We start from the raw sequence: 22,190 nt of genomic DNA, 5'->3' as shown, positions 1-22,190 counted from the left end.
CCTGCTTAAGCCATTATATATCTGGGCCTGTCTGAAGTTTGCTAAAGAGCATTTGGATGATCCAGAAGAGTATTGGGAGAATGTCATATGGTCAGATGAAACCAAAGTAGAACTGTTTGGTAGAAACACAACTCGTTGTGTTTGGAGGAGAAAGAATGCTGAGTTGCATCCAAAGAACACCATACTTACTGTGAAGCATGGGGGTGGCAACATCATGCTTTGGGGCTGTTTCTCTGCCAAGGGACCAGGACGACTGATCCGTGTACATGAAAGAATGAATTGGCTCATGTATCGTGAGATTTTGAGTGCAAACCTCCTTCCATCAGCAAGGGCATTGAAGATGAAATGTGGCTGGGTCTTTCAGCATGACAATGATCCCAAGCACACTGCCAGGGCGACAAAGGAGTGGCTTCATAAGAAGCATTTCAAGGTCCTGGAGTGGCCTAGCCAGTCTCCAGATCAAAACCCTATAGAAAACCTTTGGAGGAAGTTGAAAGTCTGTGTTGCCCAGCGACAGCCCCAAAACATCACTGCTCTAGAGGAGATCTGCATGGAGGAATGGGCCAACATACCATCAACAGTGTGTGCCAACCTTGTGAAGACTTACAGAAAATGTTTGACCTCTGTCATTGTCAACAAAGGATATAAAACAAAGTATTGAGATGAACTTTTGTAATTGACCAAATACTTATTTTCCACCAAAATTTGAAAAAAAATTCTTTCCAAATCAGACAATGAGATTTTCAGGATTTGTTTTCTCATTTTGTCTCTCATAGTTGAGGTCGACCTATGATGTCAATTACAGGCCTCTCTCATCTTTTTAAGTGGGAGAACTTGCACAATTGGTGGCTGACTAAATACTTTCTTGCCCCACTGTATTATATGGCAGCGCAATTGTAACATTTGGGTGGGTGGCAAAGTGCTGCAAACCCAAATAGTATTAAGCGGTTAATTACTTCAGGAACACCGTGGAATATTCCTATTCATATAGTGGAACTGAATGACCTCGCACACAAGAAATCACTATACCCTACACTTGCTCTACTCTACGAGGTCTGGGATAGGGGTAAAGATATAATGGAAATAGGGGACTGCAATGAATCTACACCTATATGGTTTAATAATAAATATGCAGAGTTCTATAAATTAGAGGGATTCCGAAGTTGGGTGGATAAAGAAATTTATACAATATAAAACATATATAACATACAGTACAGACCAAAAGTTTGGACACACCTTCTCATTTAAAGATTTTTCTGTATTTTCAGGACTATGAAAATTATACATTCACACTGAAGGCATCAAAACTATGAATTAACACATGTGGAATTATATACTTAACAAAAAAGTGTGAAACAACTGTAAATATGTCTTATATTCTAGGTTCTTCAAAGTAGCCACCTTTTGCTTTGATGACTGCTTTGCACACTCTTGGCATTCTCTTGATGAGCTTCAAGAGGTAGTCACCGGAAATGGTTTTCACTTCACAGGTGTGCCCTGCCAGGTTTAATAAGTGGGATTTCTTGCCTTATAAATGGGGTTGGGACCAGCAGTTGTTTTGTGCAGAAGTCTGGTGGATACACAGCTGATAGTCCTACCGAATAGACTGTTAGAATTTGTATTATGGCAATAAAAAAGCAGCTAAGTAAAGAAAAACGAGTGGCCATCATTACTTTAAGAAATGAAGGTCAGTCAGTCGGAAAAATTGGGCAAACTTTGAAAGTGTCCCCAAGTGCAGTTGCAAAAACCATCAAGCGCTACAAAGAAACTGGCTCACATGAGGACCGCCCCAGGAAAAGAAGCCCAAGAGTCACCTCTGCTTCTGAGGATAAGATTATCCGACTCACCAACCTCAGAAATCGCAGGTTAACAGCAGCTCAGATTAGAGACAAGGTCAATGCCACACAGAGTTCTAGCAGCAGACACATCTCTACAACAACTGTTAAGAGGAGACTTTGTGCAGCAGGCATTCATGGTAAAATAGCTGCTAGGAAACCACTGCTAAGGACAGGCAACAAGTAGAAGAGACTTGTTTGGCTAAAGAACACAAGGAATGGACATCAGACCAGTGGAAAACTGTGCTTTGGTCTGATGAGTCCAAATTTGAGATCTTTGGTTTCAACCACTGTGTCTTTGTGCGATGCAGAAAAGGTGAACGAATGGACTCTACATGCCTGGTTCCCACCGTGAAGCATGGAGGAGGAGGTGTGATGGTGCTTTGCTGGTGACACTGTTGGGGATTTTTTCAAAATTGAAGGCATACTGAACCAACATGGCTACCACAGCATCTTACAGCGGCATGCTATTCCATCCGGTTTGCGTTTAGGTGGACAATCATTTATTTTTCAACAGGACAATGACCCCAAACACACCTCCAGGCTGTGTAAGGGCTATTTGACCAAGAAGGAGAGTGATGGGGTGCTACGCCAGATGACCTAGCCTCCACAGTCACCAGACCTGAACCAAATCAAGATGGTTTGGGGTGAGCTGGACCGCAGAGTGAAGGCAAAAGGGCCAACAAGTGCTAAGCATCTCTGGTAACTCCTTCAAGATTGTTGGAAGACCATTTCCGGTGACTACCTCTTGAAGCTCATCAAGAGAATGCCAAGAGTGTGCAAAGCAGTCACCAAAGCAAAAGGTGGCTACTTTGAAGAATCTAGAATATAAGACATATTTTCAGTTGTTTCACACTTTTTTGTTAAGTATATAATTCCACATGTGTTAATTCATAGTTTTGATGCCTTCAGTGTGAATGTACAATTGTCATAGTTATGAAAAAACAGAAAAATCTTTTAATGAGAAGGTGTGTCCAAACTTTTGGTCTGTACTGTATATACGATATAAAACATTGTCTGAAGGGATACTTAAGTCCTTTGATCAATTAAAGGGGGAGTTTGGGTTGACAAATAAACAATTGTATAAATATCTACAGTTTCGGCATTCATTTAATGCACAATCAAGATGGACGCCCTTTTGGGTAGAAAATAATACTTTTGCTAAGTTGGTATTAGAGAAGGGAAATACTAAGGGTCGTATTTCTGATATTTACTGAGTCCTTCTTGATAATTATTTAAAAATATTTCCTTCTCCAACTAGACAAAAATGGATGGAGATATAGGTCAATTTCTGAGGAGAGCGGTATTAGACCTGGTACTCCAATTATCTTTACATGAGGGTCAGAGATTCTCCCAGATCATATTAATACACAGGAAATATAAGACGCCTAGATTCCTATGTAACATAGGATACCGGACTGCTGCTGAATGTCCAAGATGTAAAATGGATGCTGCGGGCCTATTACATCCGCTATGGGAATGCCGGGAGTTAGGTAAATACTGGAAAGAAGTTCTGTCTATTATAAAGAGGGTATATAAAATAGATATTCAACCAGACCCCAAAAAATGCCTATTAGGTATATTAGAGGATGATATGGAATTTGACCCAATTTCAATAGGGATTTCACGTATTTTATTTAAAACTAGGAAACATATTGCATCCAAATGGATTAACCCCTCACCTCCAGAAATTAGTGAATGCAAAAATAGGATAAATAATATTATCAGATTAGAAAAAGGGGTATATAAAAAACAAAACTGAATGAATAAATTAGAGAAAATATGGGGCTTATGGTTGGATGCACCTGGAATGCCATCAAGGGGGTTATTTTTGGAGAGACAATTTGAATTATAGGGGAAGGGGGGAATTGGCGAGGTCTAATGTTTCATTGTAATGTGCATTGGAATTCCTTAACATGTGGTATGGGTAATATAGCACACCTATATGTGTATAGGATTATAATGTTTATTACAATATTATGGTTATATAAGAGATTTCAAGAATGTGGAATGTTAATTGTAAGATATAGTAATTGCAAGTTATCAGACGGTAATGGGCAAGCTGAAAAGATATATAGGAGAGATGCATTCCAAACTGTATCCATCTGTCTCCCGGTATGTTCCCTGCATCCATTATCTGCTGTGTATCTACAGATCCCAGCTAATTTCATTCTATCTGTCCTTGGTACATTTGATCCAATCTGCATGTTCATCACCTCAATCCTTTGATCCCAATACACACTGGTCTCTAGCTGTCTGATTCCTGAATACATTTAGCCTCTGTGTCCTAATTACATCCCCCCTCCACCCATGCTTTTGTGAGCAGTGTTCCTGCGGCTCCTGCCCTCCTGCACATCTGACCCACCTAATTTGCTGGCCAGAGCTCCATAAATCAAGCGAGCCAAGTCTGGCGCAGACGGGTCTGGCTTTCAAAGGGTAGGTTTTTAAGGGGCTAAAAATGAAATATGCCAGATATGGGCCAGAATTGACCAGAAGGTACGGATAACTATTTACTATTTGAACTTAGATTCTCTATCTCATTCACAGTTAACATTCATTATGCTTATATATGCCCTTACTGTTTTGCCCCACTAATCCTCACTTTCCTTCCCTATCCCCAAACCCCAGCACCCTCTAACCAAATCATCATCTCTCCTTCCGTCTTACCTCCCCACCTGACCTCATCTACAGACCTGCTCCTCAACCTTAGATCTATCCTACCAAAACGTAACACAAGCTGAACACCCTACTTCTCCCACCGGCTCTCCCTCTCTCCCTCTCTCTGCTTCTCCTCACTGCTGGCGACATATCTCTCAATCCTGAACCCCCACAGCTTGCACCTTCCACCAATTTGCCCACCTATCGCAGCAAACCAACTGCAAACTACCGCAACCTCTCGTACGCAAAACCGGTCCCCCTGACGCCCACCCCCCTGCTCCCTCTCTCTGGAGCACTCTGGAATGCCCACTCTGTCTGCAACAAGCTCCATTTTGTCCATGACCTCTTTACCTCTCGTCATCTCTCCTTCCTGGGCATCACAGAGACATGGCTGACACCCTCCGACACTGCCTTCCCTGCTGCGCTGTGTTACGGTGGCTTGCACTACACCCATACTCCTCGTCCTGGTAACAGACATGGTGGAGTGGGTCCTCTCCTTTCTAACAACTGCACCTTTAGCCCTACTCCTCCTCTACCCTCCCTTATTCTCCCTTTCTATTCTCCCTCCAACGTCCAAGTGGCTGTCATATACTGACCTTCAGGCTCGGTCGCTGCCTTTATTGACCAATTCTCCACCTGGCTTCTTTACTTTCTCTCTGCTGACATTCCCATAATCATCATGGGCGATTTTAGCATCCCCACTGACATTCGCCAGTCAGCAGCACCCAAACTCCTGTCGTTTACTTCGTCCCTTGGACTTATTCAGTGGTCCTCCTCAGTCACCCACACAGACGGTCACACACTAGACCTCATCTTCACCTGACTCTGCTCCCTATATAACTTCACAACCTCCCCCCTACCCCTATCTGACCACCATATACTCACTTTCTCATCCCTGTCTTCCTCACCTGTCACCCATGTCCAGCAACTGCCACTCCCCCGCAGAAACCTTGCACATCTAGACACCCACACACTCTTTGACTCTGTTCTTCCACTGACATCCATATCTTCACTTCATGACACAGACAGCTCCACTACTTTCTACAGTGCCACTCTCGCATCAGCTATTGACTCGGTCGCCCCTCTTATGCATGGTAGAGCGCGACGAGTCAACAGGCAACCCTGGCACAACAATCTCACTAAACAGCTTCGACAAGCGTCACTGCATTCAAACAAGGAACATTTGCATTCAAATCACCACTCACCTCTGCTAAACATTTCTTCCCTATCCTACAACCCCAAACAGCTATTCAACACTTTTAACTCTCTTCTCCGATCTTCACTGCCCCCTCTGACCTCCGTCATCTCTACTGAGAAGTTTGCTACACACTTCAAAAACAAGATGGACCAAACACGGCAAGTCTTTACTGTTCGACCATCACAACCCCCTTGTTTTCCACACCATTGCCCTACCCCCATAACCGCCCTTCCCAACATCATGGAAAGAGACCTTACTCGTCTCCTCTCCAAATCACACCTCACCACTTGTGCACTCGACCCCATACCACCTCCTCCCCAACCTTAACCCCACACTCATCCCATCCCTAACCCATCTTTTCAACTTATCACTATCTTCTGGTACCTTCCCCGCTGCCTTCAAACATGCCACAATCACGCCCATCCTCAAAAAGCCATCCCTCGACCCAACCACCTTGTCCAGCTATCGCTCCATATCACTGCTCCCATTTGCCTCCAAACACCTTGAGCAACACGTTCACACTGAACTTTCCTCCCACTTCTCATATAACTCTCTCTTTGACAACCGACAATCCGGCTTCCGCCCCCACCATTCCACCGAAACTGCCCTTACCAAAATCAATTACAGCCAAAGCTAACAGACAATTCTCTGTACTCCTTCTTCTTGACCTGTCCTCTGCTTTCGATACACTTGACCACTGCCTCCTACTACAGATCCTCTCTTCCTTTGGCATCACAGACCTTGTCCTATCTTGGATCTCCTCATATCTTTCTAACCGCACATTTAGCATTCCCCACTCCCATACTACCTCCTCACCCCGCCCCCTCTCTGTTGGAGTCCTTCAATGCTCTGTCCTAGGACCCCAACTCTTCTCAATCTACCCTTGGCCTGGGACAGCTCATAAAGTCCCAAGGCTTCCAGTACCATCTGTATGCTAATGACACCCAGATCTACCTCTCTGGCCCAGATGTCACCTCTATGCTGTCCAGAATCCCAGCATGTCTAGCAGCCATATCCTCCTTCTTCTCCCGCTACCTCTAGCTCAATGTGGACAAAACTGAACTCATTATCTTTCCCCCATCTTGCATATCTTTCCCACCTTATCTTTCTATCACAATAAATGACATCACTCTTTCCCCTGTACCGACAATCCGCTGCCTCGGAGTAACCCTTGACTCTGCCCTGTTCTTCAAACCCCACATCCAAGCTCTCGCCACCTTCTGTCGCCTCCAGCTCAAAATTTTTTCCAGAATCCGTCCTTTCCTCAACCCTTAATCTACTAAACTGCTTGTGCATTCCCTCATCATCTCCTGCCTCGACTACTGCAACATCCTCCTCTGTGGCCTACCTGCTAGCACTCTCGCACCCCTCCAGTCCATCCTTAACTCTGCTGCACGACTAGTCCATCTCTCGCCGGGCTACTCCTCTGCTACCCCCCTTTGCAAATCCCTTCACTGGCTCCCAATTGCCCAGCGTATCCAGTTCAAACTACTAACACTGACCTGCAAAGCCACCCATAACCTCTATCCTCCATACATCTCTGAACTAATCTCCCGATAAATTCCCTCATGTAATTTCCGGTCCTCCCAAAACGTTCTTCTCTCCTCCACACTTATTCGTTCCTCACGCAATTGCCTCCAAGATTTCTCCTGAATATCCCCTGTCCTATGGAATTCTGTGCCTCAACACGTCCGATTATCCGCCACACTTGGATCCTTCAGACGGAACCTGAAAACCCATATCTTCAAACAAGCTTACAGCCTGCCATGACCTTGCTTGCTGCCACCTCAACAACACCAGAGCTACTGCAACCCCTGAACCTAATGTCTCCTTCCCCATTCCTGTAGATTGTAAGCCAGGAGGGGCAGGGTCCTCTTCCCTCCGTACCAGTCTATCATTGTTAGTTAGTTTACTGTAAGTGATATCTGTATTTGGTATGTAACCCCTTCTTAAGGACAGCACCAAGGAATCAATGGCGCTATATAAATAAATAATAATAAAAAATGCATGTATGTGATCCCTATGGTATGATATTTTATTTTATTATTGTATGTACTGGTTTCTTGTTTTGTAAAAAAAATCAAAAAAAAAACCACTGAACCAAAACCAATATCTGAATAAAAATTTATTGGATTAAAAAAAAAGAATAGGAACTCTGTGTGAGTTCTCTGGTGCTTAACCAAAGCGGATTTATCATTAAAACATTTCCCACATTCTGAACATGAAAAAGGCTTCACCCCTGTGTGAATTCTCTGATGCTTAACCACAGCAAATTTAAGGTTAAAACATTTCCCTCATTCAGAACAGGAAAAAGGCTTCTCCCCTGTGTGAGTTCTCTGATGTCTGATAAAACTTGATTTCAATGTAAAACATTTTCCACATTCTGAACAAGAAAATGGCTTCTCTCCTGTGTGGGTTGCCTGGTGGTTATAAAGATGTGCTTTCTGTTTAAAACATTTCCCACATGCTGAGCATGAAAAAGGCTTCTCTCCTGTGTGGGTTCTCTGATGCTTAACCAACGCTGATTTAACGTTAAAACATTTCCCACATCCTGAACATGAAAAAGGCTTCTCCCCTGTGTGAGTTCTCTGGTGTCTAACAAGATCTGATTTCTGGTTAAAACATTTCCCACATTCTGAACATGAAAAAGGCTTCTCACCTGTGTGGGTTCTCTGGTGGATATTAAGATGTTCTTTCTGGTTAAAACATTTCCCACATTCCAAACATGAAAAAGGTTTCTCCCCTGTGTGGGATCTCTGGTGCTTGACAAAATCTGGTTTCCGGTTAAAACATTTCCCACATTCTGAACATGAAAAAGGCTTCTCCCCGGTGTGGGTTCTCTGGTGGCTATTAAGATTTGCTTTGAGGTTGAAACATTTTCCACATTCTGAACAGGAAAAAGGCTTCTCTCCTGTGTGAATTCTCTGGTGCTTGACAAAATATGATTTCTGGTTAAAACATTTCCCACATTCTGAACATGAAAAAGGCTTCTCACATGTGTGGGTTCTCTGGTGGATATCAAGATGGGCTTTCTGGTTAAAACATTTCCCACATTCTGAACATGAAAAAGGCTTCTCCCCTGTGTGAGTTCTATGGTGTCTAACAAGATCTGATTTCTGGATAAAACATTTCCCACACTCTGAACATGAAAAAGTCTTCTCCCTTGTGTGTGTTCTCTGGTGGACATCAAGATGCGCTTTCTGGTTAAAACATCTCCCACATTTGGAACAAAAAAATCTATTGTCTGCTGTGTGAATTTTTTGATGTTTAAGAAAAGAGTTTTCGAGGGTAAAACTATTTCCATTTTCTGAAAGTGAAAATGACTTATTTGCTTTATGAGCAGTTCGTTTTGTAATGCTTATTTTCTTATTTTGATTTTTCTTTGTAGTTGGTAATGAATCAGAGGACAGGGGCTGTTTCAAAGGATCAAATGACAGATCTTTGTTGTGAAGAGATGATGGGATATCTGGAGTAATGGCATTCACTTCAATTGTATCCTGTGGCATCTCAAGATCATCTGATTTAAAAATCTCCCGTCCCTCTGATCTCCTGATACAGTCATCTGCCAAGAAATTAAACAATTATTAATTTTAAATAAAATATCCTTGAAATTTATATTTTTGACAATTTCTACTTAAAATGTCTGTAGAAATGGCAAGTTATTGACAGAATGACAGTGAATGACAGTTCAGTCTAATAGAAAACCTCATAGGATAAACCAGTGGAGCATGGTGTTCAACTGTTTGTTCATTCTGCCTCCAAAGTATGGAATAAGAAGTCACCAAAAAATGTTATGTAGGCGAAACTGATACCAATAAAAACTTCTACTCATCCATAAACCAATCCAGCAATATGCACTCTCCCAAAGTCAATTCTCCCCCTCGCATCTGAGCCTTGCAGTGTGCCCAAATCACATTTATCATCCATGTATTTAGCATTACTATAGTGAGAAAAACCCACTTAATTTATGGTGTGTGTCTCATGGAACACAATCTGGGCACTATGTGTTGGGTAGAGATGAGCGGTGTTCGACTAGAACTGTTCGCCAATCTCAAATTCGAGCTGTTTTGGGTGGTGTTCGAGTTGTTCGACGAACCCGAACGATTTGCAAAAAATTTGGCTGTTCGAGGTTATGTTCGATAACTGTTCGTGCACCAAAAGCGTGTCCTGCATGTCTGGCGCTATTTTGAGCACCAATCATGCAGGGATTGCCTGCCACTCACTGTAATGCCACAGCCATGGTGGTTGTGGCATTAGAGTGATTGCCCAAATCGATGGGAACAGTGCCCACATTGAAACATGAAAAGCCGGCAATTCAGCAGCGGCATACACCGGTACCCGACAATTTAGAACAGAAAGAATAGAGAATCACACATAGATTAGATAGATAGAAACATGTCAGTCACATATATATGAAGTACAGTGACAGTGTTGCTTACTGTACTTGTCATTTAGTGTAAAGGATTTATTAAAAAAAATAATAGTGTTTTCATGCACTGTCTCTTTAAAAAAGCCGGCCGGCAATTCAGCATCTGTACCCGACAATTTAGAATAGAAGGAATAGAGCTTCACACATAGATTAGATAGATAGAAACATGTCAGTCACATATATATGAAGTACAGTGACAGTGTTGATTACTGTACTTGTCATTTAGTGTTAAAATAAAGGATTTATTTAAAAAAAAATTGGCGTGGGGTTCCCCTTAATTTTAGTCTCTAGCGGAGGTTAAGCAGACGGCTGGGGCAGATATTTGAAGCCTGGGAAGGGGTAATACCCACGGAGCTTCCCAGGCTACTAATATCAGCCCCCAGCTGAATACCTAGCCTTTACTAGCTATTAAAATGGGGGACCCCCCCAAAAAAATGACGTGGGGTCCCCCCTTTTTTAATAGCTAGCAAAGGCTAGGCAGACAGCTGGGGACTGATATTAATAGCCCAGGAAGGGTACCATGAATATTGGCCCCCTCCCAGGCTAGAAACACCAGCCGTCAGCCGCCCCAGAAATGGCGCATCCATAGGATGCGCCAATTCTGGCACTTAGCCTCGCTCTTCCCACTGCTCTGTAGCGGTGGCAGTGGGGTAATGGGGCTGGGGTTGATGTCAGCTTATAATGCCAGCTGACATCAAGCCCAGGTTAGTAATGGAGAGGCGTCTATAAGACACCCCCATTACTAACCCCATAGTCAAAGTTAAAAAAAACACAAACACCCAGAATAAAGTCCTTTAATTGAAATAAACACACAATTCTTTATTGTTCTAAATTAAACCATACTTACCATCACGCCCATTCCAGCTGAAGCCAATGATCTCCTGCAATAAAAGAAAAATAATAAAGCAACATCATCCTTACCTTTCCATGGTTCCCACGACAGCTCCAGCTCTGCTACATCGAGATGACAGGCTGGACCGCAGCAGAAAGCTGCCATCCAGCCTGTTATCCCGCGGACACTGAGAAGCGCAGGCATGCTTGTGCTCCTCAGTGTCTGGCTGTGACGGCATAAAGATGAGCCGAGGTCATGTCCAATGAACTCGGCTCACCTCATGCACGTCACTGACAGCGTGGGAAAATTCTCCTGCACTCAGCGCTTCAGCGTGAGAATTTTCCCACGCTGTCAGTGACGTGCATGAGGTGAGCTCATGTCCAATGAACTCAGCTCACCTCATGTACATCACTGACAGCGTGGGAGGATTCTCACGCTGAAGCGCTGAGTGCAGGAGAATTTTCCCACGCTGTCAGTGACGTGCATGAGGTGAGCCGAGTTCATTGGACATGACCTCGGCTCATCTGGATGCCGTCACAGCGAGACACTGAGGAGCTCAAGCATGGCTGCGCTTCTCAGTCTGTGCGGCATGGCAAGCTGGATGGCAGCGTTCTGCTGCGGTCCAGCCTGTCATCTCGATGTAGCAGAGCTGAAGCTGTCGTGGGAACCATGGAAAGGTAAGGATGATGTTGCTTTATTATTTTTCTTTTATTGCAGGAGATCGTTGGCTTCAGCTGGAATGGGCGTGACGGTAAGTATGGTTTAATTTAGAACAATAAAGAATTGTGTGTTTTTTTCAATGAAAGGACTTTATTCTGGGTGTTGTGTTTTTTTTAAATACTTTACTAGAAATTCATGGTGGTCATGTCTAATATTGGCGTGACCCCATGAATTTCGGGCTTAGGGCCAGCTGATAATGCCAAGCTGGCCCTAACCCCTTTATTACCCAGTGAGCCACCGCACCAGGGCCCTGGATGAGTTGGGTACAGCGCCAGAAGATGGCGCTTCTATGAACGTGCCATTTTCCGGGGTGGCTGCGGACTGCAATTTGCAGCGGGGGGGGGGCTTGGGCCTCCCTGCGCTGCAGATTCCAGCCCCCAGCTGCCTAGTTGTACCTGGCTGGACACAAAAATAGGGCGAAGCCCCACGTTTTTTTTTTTTTAATTATTTCTTGAAATTCATGAAATAATTAAGAAAAAAGGGCTTCCCTATATTGTTGTGTCCGGCCAGGTACAAATAGGCAGCTGGTGGTTGGGGGCAGCCCGTTCCTGCCTGCTGTACCTGGCTGGACACAAATATAGTGCGAAGCCCCACGTCAATTTTTTTTTTAATTATTTCATGAAACTAGATGGTGGCCCGATTCTAACGCATCGGGTATTCTAGAATATGTATGCGGCAGACCCGGCGCAATCAGCAGAGCGGTGTTTAAATTTGGCGCCAAAATCGCTGACTGGTCGCGGCCAGCAACCGCGACCAATCAGCAAAGCGGTGTTGAAATTTGGCGACTATATCGCTGATTGGTCACGGCCGGTGGTCGCGACTAATCAGCAGAGCGGGGTTTAAATTTTGCGCCAATAATGGTGATTGGTCACGACCGCGACCATTCAGCAGAGCGGTGTTTAAATTTGGCGGCAATAATGTTGATTAGTCGCGGCCGGCGGTCGCGACCAATCAGCAGAGCGGGGTTTAAATTTGGCGCCAATAATGCTGATTGGTCGCAATTGCCGGCCGCGACCAATCAGCAGCGCCAGCGGCCAATCAGCGATTTTTAACACAAATGTCCGGACCTTTGTAACACCATGGTTATTGACCCGCGACCAATCACTGATCTTGCCGCCAAAGTTAAACACTACTGTGCTACTCATGCACGTCACTGACAGCGTGGGAAAATTCTCACGCTGAAGCGCTGAGTGCAGGAGAATTTTCCCACGCTGTCAGTGACGTGCATGAGGTGAGCAGAGTTCATTGGACATGACCTCGGCTCATCTTTATGCCGTCACAGCCAGACACGGAGGAGCACAAGCATGCCTGCGCTTCTCAGTGTCCGCGGGATGACAGGCTGGATGGCAGCTTTCTGCTGCGGTCCAGCCTGTCATCTTGATGTAGCAGAGCTGAAGCTGTCGTGGGAACCATGGAAAGGTAAGGATGATGTTGCTTTATTATTTTTCTTTTATTGCAGGAGATCATTGGCTTCAGCTGGAATGGGCGTGACGGTAAGTATGGTTTAATTTAGAACAATAAAGAATTGTGTGTTTATTTCAATTAAAGGACTTTATTCTGGGTGTTTGTGTTTTCTTTTAACTTTGACTATGGAGTTAGTAATGGGGGTGTCTTATAGACGCCTCTCCATTACTAACCTGGGCTTGATGTCAGCTGGCATTATAAGCTGACATCAACCCCAACCCTATTACCCCACTGCCACCGCTACAGGGCAGAGGGAAGAGCGAGGCTAAGTGCCAGAATTGGCGCATCCTATGGATGTGCCATTTCTGGGGCGGCTGACGGCTGGTGTTTCTAGCCTGGGAGGGGGCCAATATTCATGGCACCCTTCCTAGGCTATTAATATCAGCCCCCAGCTGTCTGCCTAGCCTTTGCTAGCTATTAAAATAGGGGGGACCCCACGTCATTTTTTGGGGGGGGTCCCCCATTTTAATAGCTAGTAAAGGCTAGGTATTCAGCTGGGGGCTGATATTAGTAGCCTGGGAAGCTCCGTGGGTATTACCCTCTTCCCAGGCTTCAAACATCTGCCCCAGCCATCTGCTTAACCTCCGCTAGAGACTAAAATTACGGGGAACCCCACGCCAATTTTTTTTTTTTATAAATCCTTTATTTTAACACTAAATGACAAGTACAGTAACCAACACTTTCACTGTACTTCATATATATATGTGACTGACATGTTTCTATCTATCTAAATTGTCGGGTACAGATGCTGAATTGCCGGCCGGCTTTTTTAAAGAGACAGTGCATGAAAACACTATTATTTTTTTAAATAAATCCTTTACACTAAATGACAAGTACAGTAACCAACACTGTCACTGTACTTATTATATATGTGACTGACATGTTTCTATCTATCTAATCTATGTGTGATGCTCTATTCCTTCTTGTCTAAATTGTCGGGTACCGGTGTATGCCGCTGCTGAATTGCCGGCCGGCTTTTTTAAAGAGAGCGTCTTCTGAGCAGTTTGTCAGCTTTTGGACACATTTGAAGGTGTTTTCTATGTGTTTCTATGTGTTTTTGTTTGCCTGCCATTGGTTTTAACGGTGTTCGACGGTGTTCTAAGGTGTTCGACGAACAGTTCGACGAACAGTTCCTCGAACATCCCGGTGTTCGACGAACCGAACCGAACCCGAACACTACGGGGGTGGCTCAACACTAGTGTTGGGTAATAAAATGGTCAATGTGCAATTTTCACTCTCTTATATCCATGGCGTGCTAATTTTCGGAAAGTGCCTGTGGAGTCAAAATAATCGCTACGCCTATAGATTAATACACTGAGGGTTATAATTTCCAAAATTGAGTCACTTTATGGGGATTTCTACTGCTCTGGTTTTCTGCCATTTTGATATATTAAGGATTCTGTAAATGGTGTGTCCCATCTCCCCTGGGATCTGCTCCCACGACGTCTGCTTCTGTCACCAGGAGCCGCCTTAATCATTCTGCCAGCAGTGCTGGAAATGGAGGAGACGTCAGAACCAGAAGCTCTGGGTGGTGCAGGCTCTGTCCAGCCCCTAAGATTAGGTTGCCTGGAACCAGTAGTACCATCCAGTCTGGCAGTATGGGTGTGTGTTCTGTCCAGCTGGAGTAATCTGCTCCCTGCTTCATCCAATTGGAAAGCACCATACCCTACTAAAGCTGGAAGAATACTGCCGGAAGCTGCCAGATACAGCCTTGTTCTCCTCTGGTTCTGTTCTCTGTGCTCAGCTCCCGGCTTGTGTATTTGTTTCCTGTTGTGACTGACCCCGGCCCGTTTACTGACTACTCTTGTGTCTTCTGATTTTGTATTTTCTTTGCCCTCCTGGTTCTGACCCAACTACCTGACGATTCTTCTTGGGGTTAAAGGGTGATGAGCGAGGCAATCCCTGGGATCTGGAAAATTAAGTATATAGCGTCAAGTTTGTTCATGATAGCCATTTTTTGAGCTGCTAGGTGACCATGAACAGTGCCCCCAATACACTGTGTCGGCAAACTATCCCAGAAAGTTCTGCATTCCAAAAACTAAATGTCGCTCCTTCCCTTCTTAACCTGTCATGTGCCCAGACAGTAGTGTACAACCGTATATAGGGTATTGTCACATTCTAGAGCAGTTGGAAAATAATCTGTAAGGTCCATTTGTTTCCTATTATCCTTGGGGAAGTATTCCAAATTTATCACAACTAGTGTTGAGCGAGCATGCTCGACACTGCTCGGTACTCGCCCGAGCATCACGCTACTCGGGAAGGTCGGCAAGCACCGAGCATTTCCGGGTTATTCGGGTAGGAGCTCGGTTCTCCGCCCTGCATCTTTGGCGCTCTTTACAGAGCCAATGAACATGCAGGGATTGCCAGCCAGTCACTGTAATGCCGCCGCGTGCAGAGGACGGGGCCGTGGCCAAGGTGAAAATGTGCCACAACCAACAGCCACATCGTCTCACTCCCAGTTCTTGACCAAATTACTAGGGAAGCACACAACAACACCAGTATTGCGAACTGATCAGTGTGAACAGGTTATTAATTGGATAGCAGATAATACTTCCAGTTACCTGGGCACCACCACCTCCGGTCTGTCTTCCACACGGTCAAGTCTTAGTAGCCGTGAGTCTCGACCGCATACTCCTCCTCACCCTGATGCTCCTTCCTCCCACCATGCCGAGTGTCGTCAGACAGCAACTGATCCCACACTTGGACACTCTGAAGAGCTGTTCACTGGTCCATTTCCATATTTGGACCCCTCGCCTACTCCGCTTGAAGTGGTGGAAGAGGAGATCCCATGTAGCGATGCCCAAATATTTGAGCAGCCACGGTCACACAAAGGCAACGGTGGGAAAGTGTCACAAGAGGTGGACGATGATGAGACACAATTGCCAGAAAGTCAGGAGGAGGACCAGGGTGCGGAAGGGGAAGACGAGGTGGTGGATGATATAGTAACTGACCCAACCTGGCAGGAGGACACACAGAGCGAGGCCAGCAGCACACAGGGGGGAGGGAGGCAGAGTACCCCAACAAACAGGAAGAAGCAGTGTGGTGGCCGCAGACAGAAGGCGGGCAACCGTTCCCCGTAACACCAACACGAGGGACGTTGCCAGTACAACCGGTCAGTCTTCCAGAGTCTGGAATTTTTTTAAAGACTCTGCTGATAACCCCAAAAAGGCCATTTGTACCACCTGCCAGGCCAGCATCAGCAGGGGTGACAAAACTACCAGCCTGACCACCACCAGCATGATCAGGCACATGTCAGCAAAGCACCCGACTTTGTGGGGTGAACCCCAGGGTCCACGACCAGTGTCAGCGGGTGTCACCACTGCTTCTTCCGCTGTTGTGCGTGTAAGAGAACCCCCTGTTGTGCGTGCAAGGCAATCCCCTGTCCATACTGCATGCAAAGATGCCCCCTCCTCTCAGTCTTCACTTGTTATGGCAGTTTCTCAAGAAACAGCATCAACATCCACGTCCCACTGCAGCGTTCAATTGTCCATATCCCAGACCTTTAAACAAAAGCGCAAATTCGCAGCCAACGCCCCACAGGCCACAGTCCTAAATTCGCACATTTCACGACTGCTTGCGTTGGAAATGCTGCCTTTTAGGCTGGTGGAGATGGAATCCTTCCGCAACCTTATGGCAGTGGCCGGCCCTCGGTACTCGGTCCCCAGCCGACACTATTTTGCCCAGTGTGCCATCCCCGCACTACACAAGCACGTGTCCCAAAACATCTGCCGTGCCCTCAGCAACGCAGTTACTGGGAGGGTCCACCTGACAACGGACACGTGGACAAGTGCTTGTGGCCAGGGACGGTACATCTCCCTGACAGCACACTGGGTAAACATAGTGGAAGCCAGGACCCAGTCGGACCTTGGGACGGAACACATCCTCCCCACACCGAGGATTGCGGGCCCTATGTCAGTCAGAGTTGCCCCCACAGTGTACAGATCCTGCGCATCATCCTCCTCCTCCTCATGTTCAGCCTCCATCTCAGATATCACCACATCAGTTACAAGCTGGAAGCACTGCAGTACTGCCTCAGCCAAGCGGCAACAGGCTGTGCTGAAACTCATAAGCTTAGGTGATAAACCTCACACTGCTTGTGAGTTGTGGACAGCTGTGAAAGAGCAGGCAGATCTGTGGCTGAGACCACTGAACTTACATCCAGGCATGGTCATGTGTGACAATGGCCGTAACCTGGTGGCGGCGCTGAGGCGAGGCAAGATCACACATGTACCATGCCTGGCTCATGTGCTTAACCTCATGGTTCAGCGGTTTCTTAAATCGTACCCCGAGTTGCCAGATCTGCTTGTCAAAGTACGCCCCCTGTCAGCTCATTTTCGCAAGTCAGTTACAGCTTCCGCCACCCTTGCTGTGTTGCAGCAGCGTTTGAAGCTTCCGTCACACCGACTGGTGTGTGATGTCCCCACACGTTGGAACTCTACTTGTCTGTCTTTTGCAACGCTCTCTGCAGAGAATTAAAGAGGAGGCATTGCAGCCAGAGTATGATGAGATGGATCAAGAAGCCATAGCGATCGATTACACACAGCCCAGCCTCATCTCATCCCAACGTGCATTGGGGGGCAATGAGGGAGAGGAGGAGGAGGAAGAACAGGAGCTGGTATCATGCTCTGTAGACGGTAGTACCTGTACAACTGTCATACCGTCGGTTCAGCGTGGGTGGCCTGAGGACAGGGGGGAGGAGGAGGACAGCATGGTCAGTCATCATCTTGGTGAGGACACGGATATCTTGCCCGTTACCAGTCTGTCACGCATGGCTGACTTTATTTTACGCTGCTTTAATCGTGACCCTCGTGTTGTCAAAATGTTGGGTGACAGTCATTACTGGTTGGTGACACTTTTAGACCCCTGCTACAAGGAGAACTTTCACTCTCTTATTCCTGAGGTGGAGAGGTCTACAAAAATGGGGCAGTACCAGAAGGCCCTTGCTGCAGAACTGTTAAAAAAATTCCCATCTGAACACGCTAGCGGCAGAGGTCACAGTTCGTTGCCCAACCAAGGTGTACAGGCGAGAGAGACGCAACTCCAATCCAGCAGAGGCAGGGGAACACTGTCAACATTCTGGGAGAGTTTTCTCAGACCCTCCCTTCGGACAGGCCCTAAGGCGCGGGGTACTCTCACAAGGAGTGGAAAGTTTCAAAAGATGGTGAGGGAGTAACTTGCCGACCGTACCAGCGTCCTCTGTGAATTCTCTGTGCCTTTTAATTATTGGGTATCCAAGCTGGACACTTGGAATGAACTCGCTCTGTACGCCTTGGAGGTCCTGGCCTGCCCTGCTGCTAGCGTGTTATCGGAGCGTGTTTCTAGTGTCGCTGGTGGAATTATAACTGATAAGCGCACTCACCTGTCAACTGAAAATGCTGACAAGCTGACCCTTATCAAAATGAACAAGGGCTGGATTGGGCCAGACTTCTCATCACCACCAAATGACAGCAGAGTAACATAAAGTCAAATCCACTGTGTTATTTCGGGAGGTGTATTCACATGCACCGCTTCACATCCACACATGGGTATACGCTTCCTCATTTCGGCTGTTTTATGCTCTTCTCCTTATCCTCAGCCTCCACCACCACTATACCACCAGGGTGACCGTGGTCCGTGTTGCCAGCATTGCAAGTTCTTACGTCCTTATTTTTGGCAGCTTTTGCTTGGAAGGCATAAGCAAAGACTATGGGAGACCCACTCCCCAATAATGGGGATAATGTTTGTAATATGCTGTACTGCATGGCTCTTGTAAGGGGCATTGCAAGTTCCTCCATCCTAATTTTTGGCAGCTTTTGCTTGGAAGGCATAAGCAAAGACTATGGGAGACCCACTCCCCCATAATGGGAATAATGTTTGTAATATGCTGTACTGCATGGCTCTTGTAAGGGGCATTGCAAGTTCCTCCGTCCTAATTTTTGGCAGCTTTTGCTTGGAAGGCATAAGCAAAGACTATGGGAGACCCACTCCCCAATAATGGGAATAATGTTTGTAAGATGCTGTACTGCATGGCTCTTGTAAGGGGCATTGCAAGTTCCTCTGTCCTAATTTTTGGCAGCTTTTGCTTGGAAGGCATAGGCAAATACTATGGAAGACCAACTCCCCAATAATGGGAATACTGTTTTTAAGATGCTGTACTGCATGGCTCTTGTTTGCCAGCATTGCAAATTCCTCCGTCCTAATTTTTGGCAGCTTTTGATCCGAAGGCATAGGCAAAGACTATCGGAGACCCACTCCCCAATAATGGGAATAATGTTTTTAAGATGCTGTACTGCATGGCTCTTGTTTGCCAGCATTGCAAGTTCCTCTGTCCTAATTTTTGGCAGCTTTTGCTTGGAAGGCATAGGCAAAGACTATGCGAGACCCACTCCCCAATAATGGGAATAATGTTTTTAAGATGCTGTACTGCATGGCTCTTGTTTGCCAGCATTGCAAGTTCCTCCGTCCTTATTTTTGGCAGCTTTTGCTTGGAAGGCATAGGCAAAGACTATGGGAGACCCACTCCCCAATAATGGGAATAATGTTTTTAAGATGCTGTACTGCATGGCTTTTGTAAGGGGCATTAAAACCATCTTGTTAAGCTACTGTGACCTCCATGTCTCTTCCACGGCGCATTGATATTGTTTTTTTATTCCACTGCGACCTCCACCACTCTTCCAGGGGGCATTAAAACCGTCTTGTTAAGCTACTGTGACCTCCACATCTCTTCCAAGGGGCATTAAAACCGTCTTGTTAAACCACTGTGACCTCCACGTCTCTTCCAATGGGCATTAAAACCATCTTGTTAAACCACTGTGACCTCCACGTCTCTTCCAAGGGGCATTAAAACTATCTTGTTAAACCACTGTGACCTCCACGTCTCTTCCAAGGGGCATTAAAACCGTCTTGTTAAGCTACTGTGACCTCCACGTCTCTTCCAAGGGGCATTAAAACCGTCTTGTTAAACCACTGTGACCTCCACGTCTCTTCCAAGGGGCATTAAAACTGTCTTGTTAAACCACTGCGACCTCCACCAATCTTCCAAGGGGCATTAAAACCGTCTTGTTAAACCACTGTGACCTCCACGTCTCTTCCAAGGGGCATTAAAACCATCTTGTTAAACCACTGTGACCTCCACGTCTCTTCCAAGGGGCATTAAAACTATCTTGTTAAACCACTGTGACCTCCACGTCTCTTCCAAGGGGCATTAAAACCGTCTTGTTAAACCACCGCGACCTCCACCACTCTTCCAAGGGGCATTAAAACCGTCTTGTTAAGCTACTGTGACCTCCACGTCTCTTCCAAGGGGCATTAAAACCGTCTTGTTAAACCACTGTGACCTCCACGTCTCTTCCAAGGGGCATTAAAACTGTCTTGTTAAACCACTGCGACCTCCACCAATCTTCCAAGGGGCATTAAAACCGTCTTGTTAAGCTACTGTGACCTTCACGTCTCTTCCAAGGGGCATTAAAACCGTCTTGTTAAACCACTGTGACCTCTACGTCTCTTCCAAGGGGCATTAAAACCGTCTTGTTAGACTACTGCGACCTCCACCAATCTTCCAAGGGGCATTAAAACCGTCTTGTTAGACTACTGCGACCTCCACCAATCTTCCAAGGGGCATTAAAACTGTCTTGTTAAATCACTCTGAACTCCACAGCTCTTCCAAGGGGCATTGATATTGTCTTTTCATTCCACTGCGACCTCCACCACTCTTCCAAGGGGCATTAAAACCGTCTTGTTAAGCTACTGTGACCTCCACGTCTCTTCCCCACGGCGCATTGATATTGTTTTTTATTCCACTGCCACCTCCACCACACTTCCAAGGGGCATTAAAACCGTCTTGTTAAACCACTGTGACCTCCACGTCTCTTCCAAGGGGCATTAAAACCGTCTTGGTAAACCACTGTAACCACGTCTCTTCCAAGGGGCATTAAAACCATCTTGTTAAACCACTGTGACCTCCACGTCTCTTCCAAGGGGCATTAAAACTGTCTTGTTAAACCACCGTGACCTCCACCACTCTTCCAAGGGGCATTAAAACCGTCTTGTTAAGCTACTGTGACCTCCACGTCTCTTCCAAGGGGCATTAAATCCGTTTTGTTAAACCACTGTGACCTCCACGTCTCTTCCAAGGGGCATTAAATCAGTCTTGTTAAACCACTGCGACCTCCACCAATCTTCCAAGGGGCATTAAAACCGTCTTGTTAAGCTACTGTGACCTCCACGTCTCTTCCAAGGGGCATTAAAACCGTCTTGTTAAACCACTGTGACCTCCACGTCTCTTCCAAGGGGCATTAAAACCGTCTTGTTAAACCACTCTGAACTACACAGCTCTTCCAAGGGGCATTGATATTGTCTTTTTAATCAGCTGCGACCTCCACCACTCTTCCAAGGAGCATTAAAACCGTCTTGTTAAACCACGTTGAACTCCACAGCTCTTCCAAGGGGCATTGAAATGTTGTTTTTAATTACCTCTAACCTCCACGACTCTTCCAACGGGCATTGCATTTCCTCCTAATTTTAGTCAGCTTTTGCTTTTCAATGCATGGGCGAAAACTAAGGGAGACCCACTCCCCAATAATGGGTAGAAGGTTTTTAGCATGCTGTAATCCACGTCTGTTTCAAGGGGCATTGCAGTTTCTCATAATTTTTGGAAAGCCTTCCATTCACTGCTTAGGCCAACAGTGTACAGGAGATACAGTTGCTATAAATGGAAAAAAGGTTTAGTTAAGGCCCTCTGACCTCCATGTCACTTCCATGGGGCATTGGAGTGCCTCGAAATTTTTGGTAGGCATTGCACTCACTGTATGCCCTATAACTGTGTAGCCGAACAGCTCCTTTTGGTACAGAAACATATCCTACAAGACATGTGTGGTTGACTGGCCTGATATTGATGTGAATGGTCCCTGTTCCTCCTGCTCTTTCTCCTTTGCCACCACCTCAACAGGCTGAACAGGCAGGGAGCTGGATAACAGTTAGGAGGGATAGAGGGAAGAAGTATAGGAAGGCTGGTTCAGAACCGGCATTATTGGAGCACGACAGATCCTCTGACCGCCGGGGGAGTGTATGCTCCAG

General features: G+C 45.9%; 1 pseudogene; it reads right to left on the bottom strand.

Annotated features, from left to right (window-relative positions):
• Window positions 1-5,408: 5,408 nt before the first annotated feature.
• LOC141192427 (uncharacterized) overlaps window positions 5,409-22,190 on the bottom strand; it is an 85,850-nt pseudogene continuing 69,068 nt past the window's right edge.

This window comes from Phyllobates terribilis, unplaced genomic scaffold, assembly GCF_046119375.1.
Source record: "Phyllobates terribilis strain yellow unplaced genomic scaffold, ASM4611937v1 Scaffold_61__1_contigs__length_8056638, whole genome shotgun sequence".
Lineage (NCBI taxonomy): Eukaryota > Metazoa > Chordata > Amphibia > Anura > Dendrobatidae > Phyllobates > Phyllobates terribilis.
Note: the sequence above shows the minus strand (reverse complement) of the source record. Positions and strands in the feature narration are given on the sequence as shown.